Source organism: Lacerta agilis, chromosome 5, assembly GCF_009819535.1.
Source record: "Lacerta agilis isolate rLacAgi1 chromosome 5, rLacAgi1.pri, whole genome shotgun sequence".
Taxonomy (NCBI): Eukaryota; Metazoa; Chordata; class Lepidosauria; order Squamata; family Lacertidae; genus Lacerta; species Lacerta agilis.
In genome coordinates this window covers 52057175-52081451 of record NC_046316.1, presented here as the reverse complement: position 1 = coordinate 52081451, position 24277 = coordinate 52057175, and the positions used below count along the sequence as shown (strand labels likewise).

The following is a 24277-nucleotide window of genomic DNA, read 5'->3' as shown; positions in this document are numbered from 1 at the left end:
CACTGCTCTGTTTCGCCAGAAGCGACTTTGTCATGCTGGCCACATGACCCAGAAGCTGTCTGCGGGCAAATGCTGGCTCCCTCAGCCAATAAAGCGAAGTGAGTGCCGCAACCCCAGTCATCCGCGACTGGACTTAACGGTCAGGGGTCCCTTTCCCTTTCCCTTTTTATGTACTAACTACATCTAAATGCACATGGGAAGCTTACAGTTGAAGCCCTGGTGGTGTTCAATGACACTTTTGGTGGGGTTGGCCCACAGTAAAAGTTTCTAAAAGATCAATATGTACAATAGTGAAGAGAACAAAGAAACGCACTAAAATACATTCGTAGTTATTTCCCCATAGAAGATGGATCATGAACCCAAATTCTGCTTAAATATCCCATTGGAACAATTTATATATTCTCACGATCAGAATGCATTGGGATATCCATCCATTTCCCTCTGTCTCCGAACAGTTACACCACACCATGCATTTAAAGTACAGTTAATACACATTTAAAGCACATGACTTCCTCAAAGAATCTTGGGAACTGTAGTTTCCCCCCCACAGAGCTACAATTCCTAGCACCCTCAACAAACTACAGTACCGAGGTTGCAGGAAGAGTAATGAAAGTGGCAAATCCATCAATGAAATGGGGAAAAACACTTTTAGGTGTAATAGACTGGGGGAATTCAACTCATAAAAATTAAAGCTGAAGTTTGAAAAATATTTATTTCCCCCTACATCTAGAAACACCAACACACAAACTTGCAGAATGTCTGTTCCTCATCTGCTGCAAACATCATAACACACACTTTACTATCAGGGCCTCTTTGTTATTTCCATCTGGAAGAGGCAAGCACTGCCTCCCTGAAGTCTGAAAACTACCTTTTAATCTCCTATTCTCCTTGATCTACTTCCCCACCACCACCACTTGTTCTACCTCCCCAATGAATTCAAGGATCACTCATCTGTCTAGTTTCTGGTGCTCCTTAAAACACTAACTTTTCTCAGAAGGGGCTCTCAAATTTAATTCAAGTGATTCCATTCCTTCAAATAGGACCAGTCACTAGTCTATGCAAGTGATTTTTTTTGTTTAAGAAGGACTGGGAGAAATAAAACTCTTTAGATGGAGCCACTTGTATGTCCAGATTTCATGATCCATCTCTAGCCTTTTACAGCCTGTTGTGAAGACATGCATTTTAATGACTTTAGCCTCATCCCTATCTGAACAACAGGGGCTTGATCTGTGTATTGAGATGGAATAAGAGAACAATGGAAGCTTTTCTATTATGTTTCTGGGCAGCCTAAAGGAAGTTTGCAAGAATGGAGCTCAGCTGGGCTGTGATATTTCCTCCACCACTCAGTGATGGAAAAAGATTAACAGATTAAAGGCCTTACCCAACAAGACAAGTGCATGTGTAGACATATTCAGGCACCATATCTAAGGGTCTACTGCAAACTCAGGATCATTTGAAGAAGATTAATAACCCTCTTCCACTTCTTTTGATCTCACCTGTGGGAATACACTTCGTGGGTTCCTTTGAACCCGCGATTATTTGTTTACGTTAATGTTATTTAAGCACTATTTTATGTATCCTTCCATGCAAAAGCGAAAGCAAAAGCAGGGCTCAGTAGGCATCTTGCCACTGAGATCCCTCCGCCTAAATTTCTAGTTCCAGAGGTTTAAATTTGTCAATGATCGTTTATTCTGCTTCCCGCCTTTTTTGGGGGCAGCAACAGCGTTCCTATTGGTAAATATATCGATCATGATGTTGCACTTGGTTGTCAATAAAAGGCTGCGGCTCCCCGCTTTGGGCGTTCAGTTTCAGAAATGTAGATAGTCAGGATTTATCCGTCGCTTAGGTAGCTGGGTTTTTGGGGAGCGGGTTGGATGGGTTGGAAGCGCATGCAGGAGGTAGTTAGGTCTTAGCTTGCGGAAGATTTGGCGGTAAAGGTTTAGATAGCTTTAGTTTTAGCATAGGCTTAGATCGCGGAAGATTTGGCGGTATAGATTTAGTTAGCCTTAGCATTGAGGAAGATTTGGCGGTGCAGGGTCTGTTAGCTTAGGAAAAGCCTAGAATAGTGATAGGTATAGGGAAGTGTAAAAGCCTATGCGGGTCAGCCAAAGCCATTCAAAGAAGTAACGTTGTCTGTCTTTATTTCATTTTAATTTAAACTTTTTGGGGGTCTATTTAGCCTTTATGCTTGGGTATGTAACTTTAGAGTAACTCAGGAGGTCGCAAGTGTTTGTAGATACTTTCACGAGGCATTTTCATCCAAACCACTCACGCACCTTCAGATTTAGCCTGGCGGACAGCGGCATGGTGCGAGTTTATGCTCCAGAATTATCGGCCGCTCCGTTTGCAGGCTTGGCCGGCGCCCGTGCGGAAACGCATGCGAGGTGCTGGCCGCAGATCCCCAGCAACTGGAATCCTGTGTGTAGGTGGCCTAGACCTACACGCGGGAAGCTCCAGCAAAGAATCCCCGCACTCACCACCGCAAGTAGTTGAAGAATCTTAAAAGTGGAAGTGAGAAACTTACCATGCTTTTTTCCCCTGACGGTACTCATATTATGATGTTTATTCATTTGGTGTATTGTTGTCTTAGGAGCATATAATTAGGATGTCATAGAGTTTAATATTACTTAAACTGGGGCAACTTCCCACACACATGGTTAATTAACATATTTTACAATGACCCCAACTTTACATACCCCAACTTGGTAATGAGAATTCTCATGATGAAAGGTGCCCACTTTTCACTTAACGTTCTTGAAACAGATGGACCATATTGTCAATATAACCATGCTGTCTTTTAAGAACTGTTAAGTTATTCTGCTTCCCAATGTGCCTTTCTCTACTCCAAGTCATTGGATTCCCCATCATAATTCAACAAAGCAATTGCTTTTGGTTCTAACTTTGAGCCTACAATCTTTTTTTAAAGTAATAGGGAGGTTGGATTACCAGCAAGTAGTTTCCAGTGGTTTCCTGACGATTTTTCAGAGAACCCACAAGACTCTAATTAAAAGCAAATGCAATTGGACAGATAAAATATCCTGAGGTTCACCACAATGCTTTGATGTCTGCCTTCTGAGCAGGGTGTTGAAATCTCTTGAATATGGGATATATACCACAGTTGACTCTTGCAGTTGCCCTTCATTGGCTTAGGCTAGAATACTTAGTGCCACTTCCAAGGATATGAGAGTCACAAACTGAATGGCTTGAGCCCTGGTTTTCACATTCCAAGAAGGTGCCTCTGCAAAGTAAACTTTCTTAATCAGCCCTTCCACAGCTGCCCATGCTTAATAGATGACATGAATTCAACATGGGTACACCAACTGACCTATATTGCAACATGAAGTATTTATTTGGTGCTTTGGGTGTGTTCAAGATGTTTAATAGAATCCTAGTCATGTTTGTTTGTCTCTCCCTTCCCTCCTTGATAACTTGAGCACTCATCCTGTTCACCCCATTGCCTCTTGCTTTCCTCTCCCTAGCTTCCTCCTTTGCCCCATGCTTTTAGGCCAGCTTCCTCACTCACTGCCATGGCCATTATCTCAATCTTGTGTTCTGCTAGAACAATCTTTTCTCTAACATGATCACAGTCATAATGGCATTTCCTCTGGTAGCTGAGGCCCCGTTCTGAAAATCAGGTCTAGGGTTATCTGTGAAATTTCAATTAAATCAGAAGCTCTGATAGTTTGATAAGCTGCCTGTCGTTTTGAGTCAAAACATGGGGTTATTTGATCTGCTGTTTGTGTTTCTGGGGGCCAGAGTGCATCAAAGACCATCAGTGCAGACAGGCAGAGAGACTGATGATGTGGTGGTGACTTTACCAAGCAGTTTTTGACATTTATCTCTTGGATACGGTATCCTTAAAGCACCTAAAAGCTACCTACTTATCTTAAAAGAAATTAAAACTAAAAAAAAAAAAAAGAATGTGGCCTTGTTCGGATATTTTCTTTGAAGATTAAATAATTTAGAGATACTGGGATGTTTGAGACATAATGCCAAACCACAGCTTAGTGTCACATGAGAGAGACCTGAGCCTCACACAGGGCTCATCCACAGTTTTGCTTTACCCATATTTTGATTGTATTGTGTACCAATTAATTCACCCTAGTCTGAGAGCTTTTTGCATTGTTATGTGACTGTCCCTCACAAAAATACGATCTTACTCACTGAGTTGGATCTTTTCAGATGTGTGGAAAATCTGAAGAGGAATTTTGCTTAACCAAACTTCAACTGAGTGGGTAAGATCAGATTTTTCCAATGCACAGCTATGGAACAACAAGAGAAGCTCTTGGACCCAGAGGAATTAATACACAATATGATCAAAATACAGGTCAAGCCAAAGTGTGGATGAGACCTCGGGCTCACAGGCTCTTTCCCCCTTCCCCTTCCTTTCATGACAGGATCCCCTCCCAGCTTCAGGCATTGTTCGCGATTTCATCTAAACCAGCAAACCATGGTTTGCCATGTTCTACAAACCAGTATGAAAACTAGGATCAAACATGATTTGAAATCCTAGTTTGTGGGGTTAAGTTTTGCAGATAGGTTTGCCACAAACAAGGAAGGGAGGGAAGAAATTTCAGCCTGTACAGCGAAGAGAGAAAGCATGAGCTAAAGAGTCTTTAAAAGCTTGTACACATTGCACTAATCATGGTTTGATATTACATCTGAACCAGGCCACTGAGTGCTTTTCTTACAAATAGTATGTACAGAATATACGAGGAGTTTAAAAGATAAACTCAGATACAAAATAGGGGCATCTTTTCTATTCAATAAATGTTATCAGTTAATCATGAATCGTATTAATCAATTAAAACTGTGTAGCTTTACATATGAATAATAAAAAAGCTTTTTTGAAGGATAGGGTTATGTCAAAGTAGGTCACACTTGGGAGTTGATCTAGTGGGCTTAAAATCACTCAAAACTAACAAGTGCATTGATTTCAGTGGGTTTGCTCTGAGTGTGAGTCAGATACAGCCCAATCTTTTTTTTCCACTGACGATTATGTATGTTTATGTATCACAGAAGTCACCTTCTCAGAAGTGGCATCTCCAACTCACGTCAGACAAAAGGGGAAATGCTTCTCATGAGATGGCACTAGTCACCTGCAGTCTTTATAAACAATATATTGTGTGTGTTTGTATGTGTGTTGCCTGGAAAATCAGTTTTTATTTAGTCACTCAAAAGGTGTGTGATCATGCATGCACTTGGGGCAGAAAGGGCTCCACTTCCTCCCATTTTTAAACACATAAATAAATCTTTGCATGTAAGAGGAATGTTGGTGTCTGATAACCTCCTTCTACCTCTAGGTCAGGATGAGAACATCTGGCTGGACTGCCAATATAAATTCAATTATATACCATGGTAAAACAGTTCAGATCTCCAAAGATATCAATTACTTTGCTGGAAACCAGAGAGCAGATCAATAAGTGCAAAAGCAATTTTCAGAAACAGCATATTTCTTTTTCTTGAAAGCAGAGTGGATAGATGAATAGAACTACCTTTCTTATGCAGAACATTATGGAATTAATGATGCAGTGTGATAACCAACTGTAGCGATCTATTTGCACAATGGATTTCAATCTGTGTAAACAGAGCTCATTCTTCCTCTCTTACTCCAAGAATCAGCCCATGTGCCCCTAAAATATACTCTGAAGGCTTGGGGGACCCCTCTGGAGTAGATTGCGAGGCACGGCGACTGCAGGGAAAAGGGGAGGGAAGGCAATTTCATTGCATCTGCTGGTGAAATGTCAGATTTCATGCACAACTGGCTTCCTGTCCAATCACAATATTTTGAATTAGGTATCCCTTTAGATGCATAACATTTTGATTACCTTGTTTGTTTGTTTAGCTAGCTAGCTAGCTAGCTAGCTAGCTTCATAGGTGCTCAACCACTTCCAAGGATTTAGGGTTCATCATTTAAAATCTGATCAGAACAGGGCCCACATACCTGTTCCCAACTGAAATACTCCCAAAGTTGCAGGAAATATATGAGGAGAGAAAAAATCCTGTAGGGTTAACCACAGCTTTGTGGGTGAAATTAGGTTAGGAAAACAGCATGAAGAAAATAGTTCAAATTTACTCCAGCACTACTGCTCCAATCCATCCACCCCCACTTACTGCTGCTTTAAAATGAAAATATTTGGACATACATAATATCTAATTTGGCTTTACATCACCTGGTATCTGCATCCCACTAGTAAGCAGCTGCAATACAGATGAGACAGAGGAACATTCACAACTCCTTCCTAGGTACACTTGATGCCCTTTTGCTGGGTTGACAGAGTACTAGGAGGCCAGAGAGGATAGCTCATTTGGTGGAGCATGAGACACTTGATCTGAGAGTTGTGAGTTTGAGCCCCACATTGGGCAAAACAAAAACAAAAACCCTGCTAATTACAGTCTGCTGGGAGGAGATATATAACACAAATAATATAGTTATTGGTAATTCAGCAGAATGGCAGGTATATTTCTCTTTTGCATCCAGCAGAATCTGCTCTCTTGGTGTGATTGATTTTGCTTTCGGCTTCCAAAAAATAGGCTCTCCGGATATTGTATCCGTCACGGATCATAATCAAAGCCTTGCAAATCATCTTTGAGCATGAGTATATCTGGTAAGGTAGACGGTGATTAAAACTTGATATTTTAACTGGCAGGATTTCCTTCAGCTGATAAAGCCAATACTTTTATGACTTTAATGATTCCTTGGAAGAACACAATTAGGCAAACTAACAAAGCGAAAAAGGTTCTGTCCTCTGACCTATGATTAAACAGATGCCAAGTTTGTTTCAATTTTCCCCTTGCATAAGCACACACACACACACACACAGGCTTACATGTGCCAAATTATAGTCTCATTTCCCTGGGAATTAAAAGCTTAAAATAAAACCAAGTGTTCTTCCATCCTCTGGATGCGATAAAATGCAATGACCTTTAGCTTCCTTCCTCACTAACAAAATTGGAGAAGTGCAGCAGCAAAAAGCAACAATGGAACTTACTCTTTGGGAGGGTTTAGGTCCTCTGGTCTGGTCTCAAAGAACTGAAAGACTTCATCACACTGTGAAATGTGAGGGGGAAGCTTCACCAATGCCTGTTTTTAAATATATATAAGGGAAAGTCAGTTTTTAAAAATATGCCAAGTAACAATAATTTTTTAAAAAAAGTTTTGGATCATATCAACCCAGAAATGTTAGTGAATAAAAACAGGATGACATAAAAACACAAATTGGACTTATAAACTTGGTCTTCAAGCAGATTCACAGCTGCCGATCCTTGTTCAATATTCCCCATCCTTGGGCCCCAGATGTTGTTACACTACAATCCCCATCATCCCCAGGCAGCATGGCCACAGGTCAGGGGTGATGGTAGATGTAGTCCAGCAACACCTTGAGACCAAAGATTGAAAAAGCCTGCTTTAGCCGGTCTTCCCTTTCTAGGCACGGGACAAGCAGAAATGTAGACTAGCCCTTAGTGATGGGAGATTTTTAAAGAGAAAGGCACCATCTCTTGTAATGGTATCATTAGTTGGTACAAAAGGAAGAAACAATCTTATGCTCTATATTTAAATAAGCACAAAAGCTAGCTGTTCTGGGGCAAAACACACCTATACTATACCTGTTCCATTTTTTGTTAAAAGAAACAGAGTTCTTGGCATTATAATCTCACTCTTTCCATAATTCACTTAAATATGCTTTACTACAACTTTGAACATTTGACCTATTGTAGATGGGCAAGGTGCCATTTTATACTTCCCAATGCCTCCAACCAATCAATTTACTTGAGATTTATATCCTGTTCCAAGAGCACTGTTGTGCATCATGGTTCTGAGCCTTGATGAAAGGTTCAGATATCCTTTGATCATTATTCTGTGCAAAATGATGCCATGACGATCCACTTCTATTATTTTACTTTTTTTCAAAAAAGGTACTAGGAATACTGCCTTCCAATTTCCAATGGCTGGTGTTTATGCACAGGATCAGACACAACAATTATGACTTCCCAGATTGCAAATCAGCAAGGATAATGGGTAGGATTTTTTTTTTTTTACTATTTTTTCTAAGGGCTCGTCCACACTACTGTTTCTCACATGCCTGTAAAGCGCATATCTGAGAGGTTTTCTGTTTGACCCATGCTTTCTAAGTATGGGTCTGAGAAGTTTTCCCCTTACCCTGCTCCTTTCCCAAGGAAAACCTGCTCTTTAGCTCTAAATAGAAACAAATGGAAATCCATTGAAAACACAATTGCTGTTTGCTCCTACTGAGCGATAAAGAGTGGTTTTCCCTGGGGGAAAGTATGTGTAAGCCCTGAGACAGGTTGTCACCAAAGAGTTCAGTATAACCAAATCTTCTTAGATTTGTTATAAACCCATTCACCAGAATGAGGTTGCCCAGCTTATCTGGATGTAAAAGCAGATTTTTTAAAGTGGTTTTTTTTCTCTAGATTGGTCTTGGCAATTGAATGTCATACCAATCAGGACTAGTGAACTTATATTTAACTCATTTACTATGTGCCTGATTTATAGTGCTCTGATACCTTGTTCTGTGATGGTGCATTTTTTTAAAGCAATTTCGTGGTTTCTTTATGTTTGTTGATCTTGTTGGTTGCCTTTCATGTTGGAAAAAAATCCTTTCCATTATTTAATGCAATTTGATAAGGTTTGTTTATTTACGTCACCTGTTTATATACTGCTTAATCACCCAAGTGTCTAACTGGTACATATACATATTACAGGGGGAACCATGCAGTGGATAGGATCAATTAAAATTAATCATAAAAACAGAAGATCAGTTTGACCACAATTATATTGCCATGATGTGATTTGAAAATGTGGGCTTGACTGTGATTATATCCACAATTTATGATATGATTTTCTTGGCACAGGAGTTAAGAAAGTCCATCCCGACTGTTAGAAGACCCCCATATTTCCTTCTTTTTCATGGCTTCCTGTCTGCACTGGGAGTCGAAAAATCCCAGAACCTTTTATGCTGTTTTACTTCTGTGCATGGTGATTAGAGGTAAATACTTTTCATTAATTGTATGAAATACTCGTATTGTTTCCACGCAACCGATAGGAAGGAATTGCTGAAATTATAAAAGCTGGTATGGCCCACAACCATGCAAGGGCACCCTGAGATCCCTGTGTTTGCATTCACGTGCCTGTGTTAATCCAATCCATGGTTTGCAGGATCAGACACTGTACATGCATAATCCCCTTCAGTGCTTGGTTTAATGAAGCACATCCTGATTTTATGAGCCAAATAAGGATAGCAAGCTAAAGTTTAAACTTGATTTTGCAATTTTGGTTTGGAAATTCAAGTGTTCCATTAATCTGGGCTTGCTTATAGGACAAAAGGTGAGGGAAGAGTGAGTTCATACTCCTTTGTTGGACGACTGAACAGCATGACATCTGAATAGAACCTGTGTAGATTGTTTCTGCAATTGAGCTAGCCTCACACAGCACCAGTAGTGCAAATTGTCCTTACACAATCCAGTGGGGTTGGGCTGCAAGCAATAGCTGTGTTGTAAGCGACAGCTATATCAATTTGCTTCTTTTACTTCAAAACAGAAGATGCATGTATTTTGCGACTGGAGGAGATGAACACACCATTACAAAGGAGGTTTTTTCTCCCTAAGGAAAAGGTTAATGAAATGTCAAGACATTGCTCTGAGAGTAAAGGCTACGTAGCCCTGCTCACGTTTGCCAATTTTTCAAAAGGCTAAAAGATCCCTGTAGCACTTGAGTGGAGGGAGAGAAACCAAACAGACTCTAAAGAGTTTGGGGAATATTGTTGTTTTGAAATCTCAAATGTTTTTTAAAAGCTCACAAAACAGCAGGAACATCAGAGTGGGAAAATTGTCACTCATCAAGTACTGATTTAATAGGCACTATCGAAAGGTGTCAATGATACTCACGGAACCACATTCTGCAAGTGCCTCTACATTCTGGGCTCAAGTGGTTTTGGAGTCGTTCCCTTGGGAAGTGTAATTCTATTAGGGGGCAAAGGCTTTTTAATGCTTATTTATTTATTTTGTTGGATCAGGATACTGGGCTGAAGAGACTTTGGTCTGAATGATCCAGCAGGACACCAGAAGGAATTAAGTAGCAGAGGACGGGGGCATGGAGAAGGGGAATGGACAAGGCAGGAAAAGACGCCACTGGGTTAACGAATGGAATTAAATGTTTTGGCAAATAAGAATGGAAAATGCATTATATGCATTAACAGTGCAAGATACATTGCACATGCATTTAGAGAGGCTGTATGTGACCACAACAATTGAGAACCCCTACTACAGAATGAAATGTGTCTGGTACAGAAAGCCTATGAAGTAGCTCATTATTTTCAGATTGGGGGAAACTGCAAAGATGAAAGAAGAAAGCTGCTTCAGATGGGCCCTGGAAGAGTTCAATTCACACAAAAATAATGCCAAGTTTGCTAACAGGAAAATGATCCAGGGAGATAAATTCCAGTGGGCAAGAAATATTTACAAGCACAGCTCACACAGTCTTGCTGATTACCAGGCAAAACATTCAGAGTTCTGTTGTTTGTGTTTATATACATGAAAAGATAGATCCCTTACTGTGCCTGATCCTAAACTTGCCTCTGGAAAGACTTCCATTACAGTGCCAGAAAGAGCCTAATTATCAAAGTTGAGTTATTTACTTTAGCAGCTGTATGGGGGCTATGAAGCACATCACACGGGTTCTTGGGAGGTCTGCTGAGCAGAGGTAGCTTGGGCATCTCCTGTTCTTCACTTTAAAATATTCCAGTCAGCTATACAGCAGATCTGATTTTGAAAGTAGTATTTGCCATGAGTTTCTCTATATGCAGAGATTGGTGCACTTTGATTTGCATTGCTTCTTTCTGCTGAATATAATAAATTCCATATCTGCTTTTTCTAGGGCATAATTTGGAAAAATGATTTGATGTGGCCAAATATGGCCTGGTACCAATTTCATGCTACATATACGGTATATATACACTGTGTGAGGTAGTGATCTACTGACAGACTGATACCATTGTGGCAGCAGCAATCAAGGATTGCACTAGACTTTTATGGAATTGTCCAATCATCATCTTAAGACAAGTTTGCTATGTATTTGCCAAATGCACATGGCATGAAATTGGCTCTAGACCATTCACATCTATAACACAGTACAGAAGTTAGGTCCTAACAACTATACCAAGTCATTATGTGTTAAACTAGGGCCAGAAAGAAACCAGTTAAATCCCTTCTCTGCCACGAAGTCCAATCATCATCTTGCACCTACCGGTATTTCATAGGATTGTTGTGAGAGTAACCACAAAACTGTCCAGTGTGAAGTTTTTTGTGTTTTTTAAATTTTATTTTTCTTATCTGCATGTTGCTCGTATTTTGGCAGGTTTTAGCTGGATGGAAACTTTCACAGAGATACCCTCACACATTGGTACAAGCCAAGGGGCAGCTGAAGAGTTCTGAGGCTAACCAGAGTGGAGTTACACTGCAAACCTTTCGGCCACCCCTTCAAATTCTGTTTTTCACTGTCTATGTTCCGGTTGGTTTGTTTTTATTTATTTTGTAAGAGGCACAAATATTTCCTGGCATTATTATTCCCTAACTTTGGGTCCAATCATACAAGTCCCAGTGCATGTTAGTTGCACTACAGCCCACAGAGCACCACTGTAACTGGAGCAGCATCGTGTGTGATAGAAAAAAGGGCTGCGTTTGTACGTCGTGATAAGCCACATTGCCATGCAAGCTACACCTGCTGAAATCCACAACTATCAGAGGTGCAAGGGCCTCTCTCTTTTTCACCATGCCACCCTAGCTGACTTGGACATTGGGCATAATATGATGTCTCCAATTAGTGGGCATTTGCATGATCACGTTCCATATCATGTGAGTTCAAAGAATCAACTGTGAATCTCAGTAGACAAGGGACTGCTGCTATTTAATAACTACAGTGTTGTTGATGGAACAGCCCTACTAACACTCAATCAATATAGGCACACACAATCTTCATCTCAAGCTGCAGCTTGTACTTTGTTCAGTATTGATTAGAATTTTTAAGAACAAAAGGAGCCTGAATTTGCTGCAAGGGGACTGCTTTGGTAGATTCCACTGACACAGATAGTAAACAAGGCCAAGATGAATACTGACTAGCAGTTAGGTAGCCTTCGTTATCACAGCCATAAATGATACAGTATAACAATTTCTCAAGCATGTATTTCTCAGACATGTCCTTTGCGCCAGTAAGGGACTGTCTGCTTCTCAAACAATGCATCTTAGATAAGTAACCAATGTCTGCTTTCTGGGTGGGGTCAAAGGCCACCTCTACAATCTTGGAGTGAATTCCTGCTTTCTGAGCAGCACGTCTGTTCAGTGAACCCATGACATTATTTCATATGCACATGTTTTGCACAGTTCCTGTCTGAACGATTAATGTGAAAAATACATTGTGAGTACACGTGGTTACAGCCATTATGCCTTCATTTGCCAGACACTGCATCAATTGTTGCACAAAAGGCTTGATCTCATAAGATAAGGTTTTAGTTCCGTTTTCCCTAGCCAGAGGGTTGAGAATTAATGCTCTTTTCTTTGGGTCTCGAGCTCTTAGAACTTTGATGCATGTTGCTATCAATATGCTTCTACCACATTATTTTGCCTAAAACTATACCAGGGGAGGGGAGCAGAAGCTGAACTAATTTTAGAGACCCTATTTGACCCTCTATTAGTCAGCAAGTGCTAACACCATGGGCATCATATCTTTACCTCTGTTTAACCATGCTCAGTGAGTGCATTTATAAGAACAATTAATGTAGACTGGTTACTTCCTGGAACTCTTTAACTGAGTCTTTGTTCATATGATCAGGATCCAAAAGAATGAGGATACACGCACACACACCATTCTAATACAAACAGCATTTATATTAATTGTGTGCATATTTGGCTCAACAGTGGAGTAAAAAAATCAAATCAAATCAAATAAATAAATAAATATTATTTTGAAAACACAACACGTTGATTGTGAAAGGGGCCCAATTATGTGTATGGTGACTGAGAAGTAAGCCCCACTGAATTTTACGGTGTTTACTCAAAAATAAATCTACATAGGATTTGCAGCCAGTGTAAAGCAAGAGACAGTTTGATTTTAAGGAGCAGCAGGCCTTTGTAACTTACAGTGGTACTTCAGGTTACATACGCTTCAGGTTACATACTCTGCTAACCCAGAAATAACGCTTCAGGTTAAGAATTTTGCTTCAGGATAAGAACAGAAATTGTGCTCTGGCGGTGCAGCGGGAGCGGGAGGTCCCATTAGCTAAAATGGTGCTTCAGGTTAAGAACAGTTTCAGTTTAAGAACGGACCTCAAGAACAAATTAAGTTCTTAACCCGAGGTACCACTGTACTTTGAAATACCACAGCTTCTAGATGTAGCAGCTGGCAACCTCACAGGAGTGAACCTCCAAGGATTCCAGCTCCAGGATCTACAGCGGCTTCCTCTCTGATCTTTGACCTATAAAGCTCTATTAAGCGTCCTCCTTTCCTTCGTCCATTAGAAATAATACTGAATGAACATGCCCTCCTGCAGGCACTGGGTCAAGGTGATCAATCATGTAAACAGTTACTTTTAAGAAGAAAGGAAATACTTTGAAAAATACCATGGGAGTCCTCTGTAGAACTGTGTAACATTGGACGTTCTAGATTATTGATGGGCTGGGGACATATTGCCACAGGAGCTATTTAAGAAATAATTGAATATCATAGGGATGTTGACATCACTTAAGAGAGAGGACTATATTATATATGGCCATTTCCACTACACACCTCTGGAACTCAAAGGGCGCATTCTGAAGGGTAAGCACCATTTTCATCTTCCTTTATTTTTCAGATTCAGATTACAGTTCATTCAACTATGCATCTTTTGTTTGTGTGATAGAGAAACTCTGTAGACATACCAGTAAGCTAAAACAGTCCTGTTCCCCTCTAAATATGCTTGGGTGACCATCTCTCATTGTGTTCTGTCAGTTATCACTCTCCTAAGAAGATAAGAATTCTTACCCTGCAATAGTCATCAATGGGCCGTAGCCTCTTCACAGCGACATCTCGAATGTGACTTCTCCGGAATAGGATTTTACCTAGGGTGGGGGGAGAGGATGTAGAGATTGAGCAGGTGCCTCCCAGACAACACTTTGACTATTCAAGCCCAGGTGTGAAGAAAAAAGTTAGAAAGTAGGATCTCTTCATGAATTGTTACACTTTTTCACACTCTAGAAAATGTGTGAAATGAGGCTGGCTGTCAGATTTTTAGTACTGCAGGCATTGGTACCCAGTCAAAGGTGTAAGGAATCAGGGCTCAGAACAGTGAAGTCTGAATGCAGGACCCTGGTGCCCTACTGTCTGAACCACCCAGTCTGGAAGCAGCTGCACCAGATGGCTGGAGAATAATACATACAGAACCACCCATTCTGACTAGATCCTACAAAGACAGCTTAGTAGGGCCCGAGAAATGGAGCAGGAAAGAGCCTGACCACGGTTGTTCATGAGCTGGTAACATCCAGCTTGGATACTGTAACCCTGAATCTATTTCAAGGGTTGCACATGTTTGCAGGATCAGGACCAGGTTCTCATCAACAGCTGGCTGGTGCTGTCTGCTCTAACAATACTTGCTGTCTCTTTGAAAGATAAGAGAATGAATTCCAGCACCTCAGTAGTTGGCAAAATATCAATTTAGTGGGTCTGGGTGTGATTAAGAAGACCTTTCAGGCTAAATGAAGGGAGGATTAATCTGGGGGATTAAACTGCATAAATCATGTGTAAGTTTTGCTTCACTTCTCATTCCACTACACCAACACAAGGCAACATGGGATACATGCCTTGGTTTTTCTCACAAAGTGGGACCAGGAATGTGAAGCTTAGTTTAGAGCAAACATCCTCCTTTCAAACTGCTGCACAGAAGGACACTATAAAAACATCCTAATTTTGCGGGGTTGTGGTGGTCATTTTTTCCCCTTCTACATAATTTTTATTAAGTTTTCTCATAAGTGGTGGTCATTACTGTTTTTACAATACAACAGCACCCACCTTTTCATCTAGGCAAGCTAAGCAGAAGTTTTAATAATGCATCATGTGGAGATAGTGTGGATTGTGAACAACTCCCATTCCTCAATTTCTAATCCAAGCCACAAAGTGAAAACCAGACTGGTGGCAGCCATATTTCACAAAATATAAAGCAGCCATAGATGTGGAACACATGAAAGGCCTCCTGAAATTGTAATTCAACTTCGCTAAGCAGACAGCTTACAAGGAGGCTCATTCCTGCCAACAGCTCCAAAGTACCATAATAGATACAAGTTTTGGACATGAGAAACAAGGCAAGTGTAATGTTATGCGTGGAACAGAGTAATAAAACAAAATAGAATAAAAAAAGGATGGGGTGAGGTCCTAGGATATGCCATATCTGCATTCATTCCTTAAATGCTGCTGCTGCTGCTGCTGCTGCTGCTGCTGCTCTCTAATGGAAGAGAGATTGGGAAGTCAGCTGTAGACCATCTAGGTTGGCAAAAGGACCCCACACCATACCCAGTCCGGGAGAAAGGCAGGGATTAATAATAATGATGATTTAACCACTATTGCCCCTGGAGAACTCAGCAGGCAGGAGGAGGAGAGGGATGGGGACAAAACCAGAACTATTTGGCTCTACCCTGGGCTTTTTCAGCCAGAACTCATCAGAACTCAGTTCTGGCACCTCTCAGGTATGTGCCATTGCCATTATAAGAGAAAAGGGTGAGTTCCGGCACCTCTTTTTCTAGAAAAATAGCACTGGCTCTACCTCTCATTGGCTTGGTCTCCACTTACTGTTGGTCTCCCTGCCTTCTGCCCTATCAGCCCCAATGGAACCAGAAACCACCGAGAGAGAGAAATAAGTAATTTTGGTCCAGGCATTGCATTTTCAGCTATAGAATTTTCCCCATGTACTACCCCTTCCTTTCCACAAACATGCACACACATCTTGCAAAATCCCAATTTAATTTTTTTTTAATGTGCCTAATTCGAATGATTTATTCCAGCAAAGAAACTGCTCTGAGTTTTTAGTGCATACATTTTTATGTTAGCCTCTTGTGTACAATCATTTCCGTCACAGGGAAATTCAAGCTACTGTTTAAAGATTTCTTGAAGACTTGGGAAGATCAAATATCCCCATTTATTGCCAAGAGATTTATGATGATCTGTATTGGTCCATCATCAGGAAGGGAGTTCATCTGGCACAACTCTAACTGACTTGCTGGTTGAATGCATCTTTAACCCTTCCTTAGAGCTATATTATTTACTCTGATTTTTTAAATGGAGAATTGCTCCTAACATTGTTGCACCATGTCTGTATAGGGCTGGATGAATGGGTGGAGGGAAGCTATAAAACCACTAACAACACCCTGCTTTAAAGAAATATATTTCTCCTCTTATCTGTAGTTGTCATTTTTAGGCACTGGAGGAGCAAAGATATACAATTGGTACTGGGAAACAAACTTTCTTTATGCTTCTCACATGAAATTCTTTCCATCACTCTTCAGGAGAACAAACACTCAAGCCTCTGTTACATACAATAAAATTCATAAATGGCCATTATAGGCAAGCTGTCTGAAGCCACTTGGACATCAACAAAAGAAAAGCAGGGGTGGGGAGACACAAGAGAGTATTTTGTTGACAGAATGTCAACTTCATCCTTCTCATCACAGTGTAACCAATGGCCAAGGAGCTGCACAAATATACCAACTGAAATTGCATCCAAAAAATTCCCTTCTTATAGTTTTGCAGGATAAAATAAAGACTTATTGCATCAGCTCTCTGATAACTCATTGAAGTAAAAAACAAAAAACAACCCCCCCCCCCCCGAGGGCTGCTGTTACGCAAGTCAAGAGATGCTACTCAACAGGCCTTCACCAGAAACCTGACATGAAGCCTTATAATCAGGTGGGAATCATAACTTTTGCAGTCACACAACATGTTTTTTTACAGTATGTTAGTGACATACACAATTGTAGTATCTTAAATGACACTCACTGAACCTGCTGCTCTCCCATGCCTCCTGCTATGCCTTCTTGATACTTCTTTCTTTAAGAATAGGAAGGAAAGAAGGAACAGTGTCCATGACTATGATCGCACCATACACCCTCCCAAAACAATTCTGGGAACTGTTAATGGTGATGGTAATTGTAGCTCCATGAGGGATGAACCATAAATGTATGGTGTGTATGCAGCATGTGGTAGAGCTGGCCTGTAGAGAAGTCTGCTTCAGATGCTGCCCTAGTTGCCCTGTTCAAGGGGGAGACTTCAGCATTCCCAGCCTGAGGATGTGGCTCAGGGGCGTCGCAGGGGAGGGGCGGTGGGGGTGGGGGGCCCCGGGCAGCGCCCCTGCTGGGGGTGACACACCGGGGGCGCCCCCGCCCACTGGTCTTTTTTAAACCTTTTTAAACTTTTTTTTAAAATTCTTTTTAGGCTATTTTCGGCACTGCCAGGGTGGAGCTGCAGGGGCGGCCAGCGAGGAGGGGTGTCACCCCCCCTCGCTGGCCGCCCCTGTGGCTCCGCCCCAGCAGCGCCTAAAATAGCCCCCCCTTCCAGCAGCGCAGCTCGGCATGGAGGCAAGGGGCGGGCAGCAAGGTGGGGTGCCACCCCCTCCTGGCTGGCCCGCCCCTTGCCTCTTTGCCGAGCTCTGCTGCTGGCTGGCTTGCGGAGCCGGGGCATGGAGAGGGGCCGTCCCTCTCCCTGCCCCGACTTGCGCTCCGCCAAGGGAGCCCAGGCGGCGGATTCGGGAGTCTTTGCAGCCCACAAAGACTCCCGAATCCGCCTCCCAGCACCCCTTCGTGCAGCGGCTGCTCACGCAGGCACGAGCAGCCGCGGCACAAAGGGGTGTCGCCGCCGGGCAGAGGCTTCGGGAATCTCCCGAATCCGCCGCCCGGCACCCCCGGGGGCGGGACGTCATGACGCACGCACGCACGCAATGCCCTGCCCCCAGGGGTGCCTCTTGGCTTCCCGCCCCCGGCAGCCAAGGGGCTAAGAACGCCCCTGATGTGGCTCTTCCATCATCCTTGCAGTCTGAAGATGTTTCCCTTGGATTCTCTCCCACACTGCAAAATAGGTTACAGGCCCTTTAAGTATGGCAACTAATACTTGGGGAGGTGCAGAACCACTGGAAGGTCAAACCCTGATAGCCATAGCTGTCAACCTTCCCTTTTTTGTGGGAAATTCCCCTATCAGTACTATAGTCTATAGTATAGTACTGATAGGGGAATTTCCCGCAAAAGGTTGACAGCTATGCTGATAGCCTTTTCGAGGCTCCAGAGGACCCTAATCCTTTGCTGAGAAAACATCTTCCTAAACACAACTAGCATGGAATTCTTGCCGCATTATTCATTACCATAGAACCCAAGGATACTTTGAATGCCAAAAGTCCCAGGTTCAATTGTCAGCATTTCCAACCGGGGCTGTGACAGACCCCTGCTGGAGTCTCTGCAGTGCTGCTGCCAGTCACTGTGGAGCAATGGTCTGGTTTGGTATAAGGCAACTTATCACCTTCTGAAACCTGTTAACAGATTGCTATGCAAGCTATTCTTACTTCAGCCTCCAAAAGAGGAAAAAAATCAAAATAAAAGCTTAACTGCAAAATAACTACACTTCAGCTCACGTAAGAGAATCTGCTGTTATTAACCAAAGTGCCTGTGTCAGAATGAACCCATTCAGGCCACACAGAGCCGTCACATTTCAACAGCCTTTCCCCCAATGAAAGCAAAAGCATTAAGAAGCTCACTCAGGGATTGTTGTTCTAGCCAATTACTTCCCCCCTTGAAAGGAAAAGTGTCCTAAGCAAAAATGACAGCAGGATCTGCCTCCTGCTTACTCCACAGTTACGGAATTTTTCACTATATAAGAAAGCACAGGGTATATGACAGCTTTTTTATATATAAATACAAATGAATACTAGTAAAACTTAGAAGGAGGATTGTGAACTGACAAATGTTCTTTTGGATCTTGAATAATTGCATCTGAATTTCAGAGCATAAGCCAGTCACACTGGACAGGCTGCTAGAAAAACACTAGCCAAAACAAGCTGAGCCTTCTTTCCAAGCACAGCCAAAGAGAAGCAACAACTCCCCAAATACTGCCTGCCTTTGTTCCCTTGTGCTGCTGTGCTATGCAGGCTGGCCATCGTTTACAGAATCCTGACACCAAGAACCTCACATAACCCTCAAAGGGTGGTCAGGTTTGTAGACTTGAGGTCTCCATTTCCATCCTGATGATGGATAGATGCCATCCTCTTCACAGGCCTATGAACAAAGCACACTGAGAGCTCAGCTGAGCACTCTCCTACCTTTCCACATCTGAAGGGTGTGTGGATTGTATGGACCGGATGTGCTGTATGAAAGCATTTTAAACCCACAAATAAAGGCAGGCTTGCCCTTTGAATTTAGAGGCAGGATTTTCAAGTGGCTTCCATGCAAAGTCAGTGCAAATCTTTTTAGATAAAACTATCCTTTAAGTCCAGCACAAATCTGTCTGTGTGTCTAAGGTTCCAGCAGCTCAGATTTTAGCATCAAACAATGTGGATAGGCCTGCACCGGTGTTTCTTCCATTTGAAAGAGGAAGGGTGCAGACAGCAAGAGATAGGCTGTCCATAGGACTCCAATGCCAATTGTTTCACTGCCCAAACAGATTTTCTACTTGAAAGTCCCAATGATTAACTTAAGTTTTCTTCCTAGATTTTTAAACCAATTTGCTCTTGTTCTTCACATAAGAATGAAGAAAAAACCTTATTCCCAATCTTAAAATTCAACAATCACCCCCATGTCATCCTTTCCTCTAATAATTAGCTATGCTTTACTCCACATTGAGATTGTTGGAGCTATTTTAGGCTGTGTACGCACTACCATTTACTCTGGCTTTTGAATCCATGTATGCACAACATTACCCACAACGCAGAGCTATCTTGTAGTTACCTGAGAAATACTGCTGTCTGGTGTGTTTCCCCTCAAACCAGCTTCAATCTGAAAGGCAAACTTAAGCCACATTCACTTTGCAGTTAAGCTTAAGTGTGTACATTTGAAACAACCACTGAGTACACATGTATGACAGATATTAGCCTCTTGAATAACAGTTGGGGAGGTGGCAGGGATGGAGAAACCAAACAGGCATCACCCAAGTCAAAACCTGTCCTGTCTCTGCATGTTGACCATCCCTGACCCCTAAACAGACCACATATTTCGAAAATCACATTTGCAACCCTATCTGCAGATCACCCATAAGAACCTGTCACCATCCTTACCCCTCTATTGGAGCAATTATTTCATATAGTTGGGAGAAAAAATAATATATGGTTTCCCATAGATATGGGCAGGTGTTTTTTGTTTTTTTGTTTAAAAAAGGATATGCATGCTTTAAAATACAGAGGATACATTATTTGGAGAAAATGGCTATACTAGGAAACAATGTTGTCATTTTCATTTCAAACAAAACCTTTTACGGGATTGCTACCCAAAAATGTCACAGTAAAAAATAATCAAAAGGCGTATGTTGCACTCCTTAATTGGAACAAAACCAGCTTATAGCCTCTGTCAATAATACAGCACAAAAAACACAACCAAGAAAGGCTGTTAATACAATTATCTTCTTATTGCTATTTTAGGAGACACAGATGGGCTGGTAACAGGATCTCTTATTCCATAATTTATGAGTACATGTGTCTTGAACAATTTTCCACTAGGGATATCAATCGCATCCTGTCCATTTTGAAGAAAATCCCCTCATGGCTTTATTTGGAACTAGCATGGCAAATAAGACATGGTATTCGTCTTGAATCCTTCACTGGAATCCTAAGTGTAGAAGTAACCCAGTTGAAATTCCTATCCTCCATCTATTTTCTTTCTTTAAAACATTTGACAGAAATTGTATATGTGTATTTGGGAGCAAGTCCCATTGAACTGGATGGGACTTACTTTCAAACCTGCATAAGCTCATAGGGACATTTGTATCCTGCTTTACACCAATGAGTCCTCTATTAGAAGAACTGTCTGGGGTCAAGTCTTATTACTACATACGTCTGGTAAAATCAGACACTGGGAAATACTGAGCATTTAACAACATCTGATTTTAATAGTCATACAGGCAATATTGCAGCGCTTTTGAGGTACAGGAAACTCTCAACATATACAGATTTAATGTACACACATTCAGACTACGGCAATCCCTCCTGCCATGGAACCCAATGTGTTTTAACTTTATGTGATATTGGCTTTATGCACTATCCCTGGAACGTAATTCCTGCGTAAGTTGAGAGTTGCCTGGGCTTATTATTAGACAAGAGTGCTTTTATTTATAAATGTGTTACTTAAATTACAAAGCCAAGTTCCAATTTGGCAGCCCTGCAGCTTTGAAACTGTGGAGCTTGAAATGCTCCTGGAAACTACACTAAGTGATGTCTTATCATTGTGTCCAGGTGTACTGCACAGAAAAATATATGTGCTGCAGTTAGATTTTGTAAATTGAGTGGGGGAGAACAAAGACTGCCACCATATAGCCTGTCTAATAGTAAGCAATCTATCCCCCCAAAGTCCCTTCCCACATATTTAGGTGGGTTTTTCATTCACAAACGTTTTAACATTTAGCGTACTATTTTATGTTTTAAAAACTTGTTTTAAATAATATCATATAGATGGTCATGTACACAAATTATATTCAGCCTGGCTTCTTTTGGTCATGTACCTTGGCTTCTTTTGGTGTCTGTAATTCTGCATTCACAATCGTGAGAAACCCACTGTAGGCTAAAACCAACTGGAAGGCAATGCACTTCTACATTTCAAAAATACAGTAATTATTTCTAAGTCGGCATCCATACATATAATTGAACCCATGCAAACTTTTTGCACCTCTTTTTTTTGGGGGGGGGGGGTACTGCATAACTTGCCACCCTCATGCAACAAGCATAAGATCAGCCTGTTCAGTGCTTCCAATTCTTGGCTTCTCCAGCAATAGTAGTTGGAAACCCAGAAGCAAAACAGAGACTGCTTCTTTGAAGGGGTATCAGTTATCACAAAGGTTTGAAGTTGTTTTGCACATGGTTGCGGGGAGCCCCATCCTGACAGCATTTGGAACAGCAGCTATCAGAACAGGGATTGGCATAGTTGTCATCATGAATCAGCCTTTCAGTGCTTGGTGTGTTCCCCTTTCTGATGCCTAGTTGTATGGGGCTCTTTATGAAAACAAAGAAGCTGCCCCATTCTCCATCCTGCCTGGGCTCAATGGGAGAAAAATGGCAATCACAAAAAAGGGGTGGGGTGGAATGGTATAGTGATCACCATGGAAAAGTTAGGTTGGGATATACTGAATTCCACAATCATAAATAGAAGCAACGTATGGCCCCTAAGTAGCAGGTCTGAGAATAGCGGTGCAGACTAAATAGGTAAAGGTAAAGGGGCCCCTGACCATCAGGTCCAGTCGTGTCCGACTCTGGGGTTGTGGCGCTCATCTCACTCTATAGGCCGAGGGAGCCAGCGTTTGTCCGCAGACAGCTTCCGGGTCATGTGGCCAGCATGACAAAGCCGCTTCTGGTGAACCAGAGCAGCGCACGGAAACGCCGTTTACCTTCCCGCTGGAGCGGTCCCTATTTATCTACTTGCACTTTGATGTGCTTTCGAACTGCTAGGTAGGCAGGAGCTGGGACCGAGCAACGGGAGCTCACCCCGTGGCAGGGATTCGAACCGCCGACCTTCTGATCAGCAAGCCCTAGACTCTGTGGTTTAACCCACAGCGCCACCTGGGTCCAGACTAAATAGCGAACAGCAGTTGACAGCCAAACCTGACACAGGAACAATACTTTTGTGCCTGACTTTGCGGGAATCATGCACTCAAGTCCTATGACAACTGGAGAAAAGCCTTGTGGCCAGTTGCAAAGGGATTTTGCAAGTCATGTGGAGTAATCCTATGAATGTTTCCTCAGAAGAAAATCCTATTCTTACTACGTAGTATTGAAGCCAAAATAGACACACATTCTCATTTCCCCCCTACAAAGTCTTTTCAATAATTTTGTTATCTCTGAAATATTTAGAACTTCTGCTGCAAGTGTCTTTAAAATTGTAGGGAGATGGGAATGCCATTATTACTTACACACACACACACACACACAATGCCAAAACAGCTGTTGTTCTTTAGTTTAAATATATATTCACACTCCTCTTTACACTTTTAAGAATGTCATTGTGGGTGTGGATGGGTGTACTAAATGGTTCTCTAAAAGTACCCTATAAGTCAGGTGGTAGGCACAAATATTTTATAAAACAAGTACTTTAAAAACCTCATACAAGGGTTTCAAAGCAAACTGGGGGAGTTAAAATAAACAAAAATAAATAAATATTTGTCCAGTAGCACCTTAGAGACCAACTAAGTTTGTTCTGGGTTTTTCTCAGAAGGGTAGTAAAAAAAAAAAAAAAAAACCCACCCCATCCTCCAACTATACACAGTGGTACCTCGGGTTACATACGCTTCAGGTTACAGACTCCGCTAACCCAGAAATAACGCTTCAGGTTAAGAACTTTGCTACAGGATAAGAACAGAAATCGTGCTCTGGCACTGGGAGGTCCCATTAGCTAAAGTGGTGCTTCAGGTTAAGAACAGTTTCAGGTTAAGAACGGACTTCCGGAACAAATTAAGTACGTAACCAGAGGTACCACTGTATAAGGGTCTGGTGACTGCTGTTTCAGTGTATCTGAAGAAGTGTGCATGCTTATACCAAGAAAAAACTTAGTTGGTCTCTAAGGTGCTACTGGACAATTCAATTTTTTTTATTATTTTGACTGTGTCAGACCAACACGACTACCTACCTGAATCTGGAGGAGTTAAATTACTTTTAGATATAAAATATGCAGAAGTTCTTTTTAAAAAAAAAATACTTTAAAAGCCTTGTTTTCAGCTTGCAGATAGAGGACAGCGCTCCTAAATCACTTTTAAAAGCCTTTCTATGACTCCTGATGTGCTGCAAACATTAGGGCGGTTCATAACAGTTGTGGTATTTTTTGCTCCTAAAATATTTCACTGGACCTCCTCATGGACCTTTGCACATAAGGTATGTTTTGAGTATTCCTTTTCAGCTGTGTCAGTGTCACTAAAATCCCCTGATGCAGTCAAGCTCTAGGGGGTCTGAATCCCACCCCTCCTTTTGCTTACAAAGCTGATGTTGTCCCTGGAATGTCTCACAGAATGGGAGTTGCTCAGAATTGCTCCTTTGGCCAGGTATCTTAACAAGAATCAGTGTATTACTGG

At 41.8% G+C, this 24277-nt stretch overlaps 1 long non-coding RNA gene across 1 annotated transcript; it reads right to left on the bottom strand.

Annotated features, from left to right (window-relative positions):
• Positions 1 to 3487: 3487 nt before the first annotated feature.
• Positions 3488 to 13611, bottom strand: LOC117047032. The gene is made up of 3 exons (XR_004426650.1): positions 13600 to 13611; positions 5496 to 5499; positions 3488 to 3902 (listed from the first exon to the last, which is right to left on the bottom strand). It is a non-coding gene; the product is annotated as an uncharacterized LOC117047032 (long non-coding RNA).
• Positions 13612 to 24277: the final 10666 nt, after the last annotated feature.